This window comes from Gavialis gangeticus, unplaced genomic scaffold (assembly GCF_001723915.1).
Source record: "Gavialis gangeticus isolate Ggan-Ray unplaced genomic scaffold, GavGan_comp1, whole genome shotgun sequence".
In the NCBI taxonomy this organism is placed as follows: domain Eukaryota; kingdom Metazoa; phylum Chordata; order Crocodylia; family Gavialidae; genus Gavialis; species Gavialis gangeticus.
The window spans coordinates 87,517,090-87,524,161 of NW_017729025.1; the positions used below are offsets into that span (position 1 = coordinate 87,517,090).

Sequence of the window (7,072 nt, forward strand, 5' to 3'; positions counted from 1 at the left end):
AAAAAAAAAAAATCATCCTCCCAGAAAAGTTACTTTCTTACAGTATTCCTTGTTTAATAGGCTAGCTAAGTGGTTAGGGATGCCAAGGAAGTACTGGTACAACACCTACTTATGAATCAACTAGTTTTAGAAGAACAGACCACACAGCAGGTTCTGTGAAGTGCTCTGAAAAGGTTTAGTACAGTACTATTACAAAGTAATACCTGAGATGAGCAGTAATTAAAGGCAGAGATCTGCAGAACCTCATCAAAGCAGCACTTCGAGAAATCCAGTGCCTCTGGCTGGACCGGAATACAAAACCAACATCTTAGTGTGGATCTGGGTCTCTCCTCTTGGACAGCAAAAAAACTACTGCTGACCAGTAGTTAAGGCAGTGGGTCTCAACTTTTGGTACTCAAGACACTGCAGGACTGATTTGAGGCACTTCTTGGAAAATGCCACCTCTGAGCTTTCACTCTTTTTGTGGTTAATGGAGAAATCCGTCTGTTGCAAGGAGCTCAGGAAGACCACAGCAGCGCAGACTGCTGGTAACCCGCTGGTTTCCGGTTTGAAATCTCTGGGCTTGCCTTGTGAATCATACTTATAAACCTAACAGTGCCAACAGGGTGGCAGCCCACGGCACCCTGGGAAGGATCTCAAGGCCCCCAGAGCCCGGGGGCCATAGTGGAGAAGCAGGGACCAGACACTTCTGTGAATACAACCGTTGTAGAGACCCGTGACCTCTTCAGGGAAGCCACCTGCCACGGCTGCCAGCAACCAGTGCTACACAAATACCCACAGGAAGGAAATGAAGGAAACCTTCCTCCTTCCTTTTCCCCAGTAAGGTCTCCCGGCTGACGCGGTAGGGTCATTCTGCAGCATGCCCGTGAGAAAGCAACCCGCCTCCCCTGGGTCGCCCCCTGCCCTGGTAGCGCGGGCACAGGGGGCTAGGGGGAGCCGGCGGGTGAACACCCGGCTCCCCGCGCTGGGAAGTGACCGCTCAGGCCCCGGGGCTGCGAGGCGAGGAGCCTGCAGGGCGACACCACCCTGCGCGTCCTGGCCCCGGAGTGACCGCGAGGGCGGCGCCAGGGTATTTCTCAACCAGACGGGGGTGGGAGCGGCTCCCGGAGGCCTGAGGGCGCGGCTCCCCCGAGCGGCCTAGGCAGGAACACCCGGCGCAGGGAGGGAGGGAGGGAGGAGGGGTCTCCCAGACTGGACCTCGGCCAGAGCCGCCCCCACCCGCCCATAGGACCCGGGACTGCGGCTGCTTCCCAGCGCCCGCCGGAACCCTCCGGCCCGTCCCAGGCTCCCAGTTCGCCGCCGCCCCTCACCTCCCTTCGGCCGCCGCCGACTTGTTTCCCCCTCACACTCCGGCCCCTCTGCTTCCTCGCCGCGCTCCGCCCCCGCCGTGACCTCACTTCCGCCTGGCGCATCAGCTGCGCGCCGCGGGAGCTGGGCCCTTCGGGACACGTCATCCCGCGGGGACGGAGAGGCTGGGTTGCAATGCGCGTAGGTCGCGCGCGACGCGTCTCCCGCCTCCCCAGCTGCCCTGTACCAGCGGCGGTGGAGCGGCCCGCCCCAGGGAGCGCCACCCCCCGTGCCACGTGCCGGAGGCGGCGCTGGCACTGGCGAGCTGGGGCCGCCCCGAGCCGGTGTTTCCAGTGGCGGAAGGCGGCGTGGGGCCGGGCCGCCGGGGCCTGGCTGTGAGGGGGCGACGCGGCCGGGGCCTGAAGCGAGGCAGAAGTCGAGGTGCACGTGGGTGCTAATGATGTTTTTAGGGAGATCTCCCCAGGGACTCCCATACTGACTGCTTACAGACCGCTGGGAGCAGAGAGAGAAGCTTCTCTGAGCCCAAGCTCACTTGGTCAGATGCCAGGCACTGAGCCATCGAACCTGTGAATTCACACTGGTCACAGAGGGGTAGATGACAGGTATGACTAGCTGCACCCAGAAGAAGGGAGAAGACCTGAAGCCTATACAGTAATAATCCAATATAGCAAGTAGCCAAGAGCCCCGAAGTCACTCTGCACCTTTACAGCGCTGACAAGCGTTTAAATGACTCATGGTCAGGTGAGGTGGCTTGCTCCAGATTGCTCCAAACTCAGGTTCTGCTGCATGCAGCCAGAGGTACCTCAGTCATAGGACAGGCTGCCTGGTCTGGGGGAGGGAGTTGAGGGGAATAAAAACCAGCCAAGTCCTAGGGCTGTGGCCAGTGGCTGTGCTTTCCTGTACCCAGGGCTGTGCTGTGAATGTGTGCAGACAGTAGGTCCAGTTAAAGCCATGCTGATCTATTGTCCACCTGAGAAATAAACTAGCTTTAGACTGGGCACACTATTTTATGGCAATTTAAGCCCAGTCAATGCTTGCAGGCTCAGCTGTTTAGATTGCCCTAAACTTGGTTAGGGAGATCTAGAGGTAAGGCTTGTACATACCCCACCCTAAGTCTTTTCTGTTTTGGAATAGAATGCACAAGGAAAATTTGTTTCTTTCCTCTTCCTGAGGGTTGATCCATCTCTGCTGCACAGGATCTTTCCAAGACTGACCAGTGTCCATAAATTATGCCACAAACTGTAGGGAGAATAATAGATAGGTGTGGTAAACTGATTCTCTGGAGGGAGAGGACAAGTAGAGCTGAAGCTTCAAGAACCAAATGTTCAAATAGCCCTTATGTATCCAAGACAACCATTGTCTCATCTTTTTTTATTTTTTTTAGAAGGGGGGGGGGAAGAGGGAGGCATGTACACAGGGATTAGTGAAACACATTAACTGGGCTTAGCACTGAATTATTAAAGCATTTCCTACACCACCATCTTTGGTTGGCTTGTTTGTGCATGCTAGGAACAGGTCCCTGGGAACATAATCCCATTGTTGGTCTGTGACCTGTGCCCGCTGCAGAGTTCAGTCATGCTTTTTGAAGACACATGGGCCTGTCAGCTGGTTGTTTTGTTTTTTTTTGTAGGGAGGATGAAAGGGAATGGGGAGGTGAAGTATTTAGAGTAAAAGAAAATTGTGCTAACACAATACAAATTCTGTTTATTTCAGGTGGAGAAAGACTCCACCTTCTGCATAAGACCCTTCCTATAAAAAAAAGGCCCCTGAAAAAAAGGACAGAAGATTGCTAGTATATTGTACAAAAACAGATTTCATCTTTGTTCTGATTTTAATATGTGGCTGTTGGGATGTGCCATGCTCTTTAAAACTGGAACAGATGTTCCAAAATAAGGTGGAAATATGAAGAAAAGCTAGATCTAAGGGAATGTTTGTAGTACAGGATAAGGTGTCTGGTCATGACAGTCACCAAGTTGAAAGGTTATAGATAGTTGAGTAGGTCATCAGAACAGTAGTTTTCCAATGTAGGAGAAGAATCACCTTTCCCCTTATGAGTGCATGTTAACTGCATCTTTCTGATGCAGACATATACATTTCTAGAGAATGAGGTATGACTTGACAGTATTTGGGTCTGAATAGATTCATCTGCCTTCTTACAGAAAACACTTACCTTGGAAGAACGAATTCTTCACAGAAACCTATGCTTCTTTGGGATAGAATAGTACTGAAGCAACAAACAACTACATAACTAGTAGCTTGTCTTCAATTATTACTTAGAAGTTTCTTTTTCTCAGTAAATTTCAATTAACAAAGCATTATTTTGCCATGACTGCCTGTTAGTTGGTAATTACAAGCTTGATGACAATTAATTCCTTCATCCACCCAAAGGGACATAACCACACAGCATCTTTAGCAAAGGGTATTTTTCAGTGATGCTTTTTATTCCCTTTTTTGGCTGCTGTCCCAGCAAAGGGATTCAGAACAGCATCAGTATAAATACTCTCATCTGCAGCTAAAACATGAAGTCTCTTGGAAGTAGGGAGAAATTGTGGCAAAACCTAAGATGATGTGACAAACTAAGAACACTTTGTGAATTAGAAGGGCAATTTTAGGTCAGCAGAGAAATAGGAATCTCTCATGGATTTCAGGGAATTTCGTGCTTGTCTTAATATGTGTAGTGAATTGGCTATTCTTTGCTAATTTTTACAGTCATTAGAATACAGGAGGCTGTTACTATGGTCCTTGTACTAAAGATGAAAGGATATGTAATATCTTGGTTTAGGCTCTCCTCATTCTTAAACTAGCTGCTGAGCCAAGTACAATACTCTTAGTAGGAAAAGTCTGCTTTTGAACATCCTTCTAAATAGTTGAGGGAAGAGGGGTATGGGGAGAGGGAAAGTCTTACATAAGGGTCTTGATGTCAGTATGGATCATTATACAGAAATAGAGAAACATATGTAGGATTGGCGATTCCTAGATCTGTGATGCCCTAGAGCAGTGGCTTTCAATCTGTGGTCTGTGGACCCCTGGGGGTCTGGAGATTATGTCTAAGGGGGGGGGTCCACGTAAGATGATCATGATCAATCAAAAGTATGTGAATACCCACACTTAACCATTCAGAGGGGTTCCGCACCTCCATTTGAATTTTTTTAGTAGTTTGCAAATGAAAAAAAGATTGAAAACCACTGCCCTAGAGTTCTGGAAAGTATGCCCTATAAAAAGAACCAAGTGATGTATTGCCACCTTTTAAAGAATTGAGAAATAAAGAGCTGAATGAAGGGAAGGAGCCAAAAGGTAAAAGGAGCAGACCAAGGTCTACCCTAACTTGTGAACAGCTTCAGGGAAGAATGCAATACTGATGAAAACATAGCCTCCCATCTTAATAACAAATGTAACTGGTCTCAGTGGCAGAGATTCAGGTTCATTACAAAACAAAACAAAACAAAACCCACAATGCTCCAAACTCTATACTTGATGAAACACTTTGTCCCACTTTTTCATGCATTACAGAAGTCCTTGGTACTTAAATCACCCAATCATTCACTGTTAAGAGAGAACTGACAGCAGTAGTTTCAGTGAGAAGCATTATAACTAAGGTTCTTACACTTACATGGTTCAGTACCCAAGAAGAGAATGCTGAACACCACATGAATCAATAGGTTATACGTGACTGAACATCTGGTGATTCTTAAAATAAATAAATAAATGTTCTAAAGTGAGGGCCATAGTAGTTACTCTTTTTACTTCAGGCTTTCTACCATCTTTCAAGTCATAATAATAATTTAAAAAAAAAATCTAAGCTTCATTTCATGCTAGCATGCATAAGGGTACAATAGTAAAACAAAATAGCTCTTGTGAGGATAGAGGCAAATTTAGGTTTGAAAGGCAAATGAATAATTTACCTTGTTACTCGTATCTGAAGGATGATCCTAAATTTAATTTCAAAAGCACCTGGTATCTTTTGTGATAGCTAATCTAGCCTATAAAAACAAACAGGATATTTTAAAGAATATTTAAGGAATATTTTAAGTATGCACTTTGAAATGTGCCAGCTTTCAGTGGATTGCATACACCTGCAGTGTTATAAAGTAGTTGTTCATAGACTGACAATGCCCAGCTGTTGCCTGAATAAATAAGGCTGTCTTTGAATTCAGTAAGAAAGCCAGCAGCACATGGAGAGGACACCATACTGGGGACTCTGCTCGTTATGCAGTTGTTTGATACAATTCAAAGAAAATAAGCCCTTTACTCATCATTACCTTACACTGATGATTCAACAGGCAGGCTTATTAAATCATAATTTGGCTCATTTGATACTCCATATCTTTATACTCCATATACATGGAGAGTGAAATTCTGGCTGCATTGAATTCTCCCCTTAATTTAAATAAGACTCCCCTTAACTTCAGTAAAGGCAGTATTTGCCTTTATAGTGTTTGAGTTTTCAAAACAAAAGCACCTACACTAGATTTATAACTGCACTGAAGTAGCCAGTGTTCCACCTTTTAGTAAGACTTATGCAAAACTATACATACTCATCTGTAAAAATAGCAGAACAACAATGTCAAATTCTTCTATACTGGGACTAATTGAGATTAATAGTATCAGGGAAGAATAGGGTCACAGAAGCAAGATGCTTGCTGTCAAAAAGGGAATAATTTCAGCTTCTGAAGTCCTTGGCTTTTCAATACGCTAGACTCAATGGGAGCTAACCCTTCTGGCAGGTTTGACACAAATTAACCCTACACCCTTCCCCAAGTGCCACTCCACACCCCTTCCCATGAACTTTAATCATTTCTAATCTTGCAGTACTAGAAGCTTTTCCAGCTAGAAAGTTCAATACTGACAACTGTGATTCACTGAAAGACAAAAGCAAACTAAAACAGTTCAGAAAAACTTACCACTCCACTGCCTTTATATTCTGAGAAATCAAAAACCATGGACTTTAACTGCTTAACTACAGTAACAACTTAAGAACAAGACACTTGAAAGTTGGAGCTATATTTACTGAAATTCAAAATACTGATATTCCCACAAACAGTGTCAGTTTTGATTCATGATTTGTTCTGTTCTTAAAGAGAGAGGTTGCGGGGAGCCAAAACCTAAGCCAAATTATGTTAGACTGCAAATGTCAAATATAACACTCCACTGATTTGACAAAGTTATCTCCATCCATGGAGCTTAAGTAGGGGGGCTGGTACCCTGCTCACTCCACAACTGTGGAAATTGCCATGGAATCCACATTAATCTACTAGATTCTACAACAGCAGTAAGGTTAGTAAAGGAGATACCATTGGCCAGTAGTGTCATGCTTCCATTTGCCCACGTTAGCCATTATTTTCATGTTCCAGAAAGTTTTTAAAGAGGGTGGAATGTGTAATGCTGAACCAGTGAAGAGTAGACTTAAAATGCACACCCATTCATATAACAGCAATTGAAAAGGAATAGCTCAGCTGTATAAGATACATCTTTCCAACTCAAAAACTTCTGCCTAATGCCATCAACTTATTGCAGTAAGGTTCACAGGATGTTCCTTGACATTTATACATCATTAGTCCAAACCTTTTAGAGGTTCTCCTCTCACTTCAGTATACATTCTAAAACTGTAAAAGCCTTAGTCTGCCTGTCTGTCCGTAACACTTGATTCGCATTCTGATTGGTTGGCTCGGCAGCCAGAGTGCTCTGTACAGACACACATGGTGGAGTGCCACCATGACAGTGGGGACTGAGGGGCTGGGGGGGGGGGGGGCCTCCCCCCTGCCCC

General features: G+C 45.6%; 1 protein-coding gene across 1 annotated transcript in view; it reads right to left on the bottom strand.

Annotated features, from left to right (window-relative positions):
- The window catches only part of PSEN1 (presenilin 1), a 69,358-nt gene extending 67,977 nt beyond the window's left edge, over positions 1 to 1,381 (bottom strand). The window contains exon 1 of the mRNA XM_019519119.1: positions 1,311 to 1,381. The gene's annotated coding sequence lies outside the window, so the exon portion shown is untranslated. The remainder of the gene's footprint in view (positions 1 to 1,310) is intronic.
- Between the last annotated feature and the right edge of the window lie 5,691 nt (positions 1,382 to 7,072).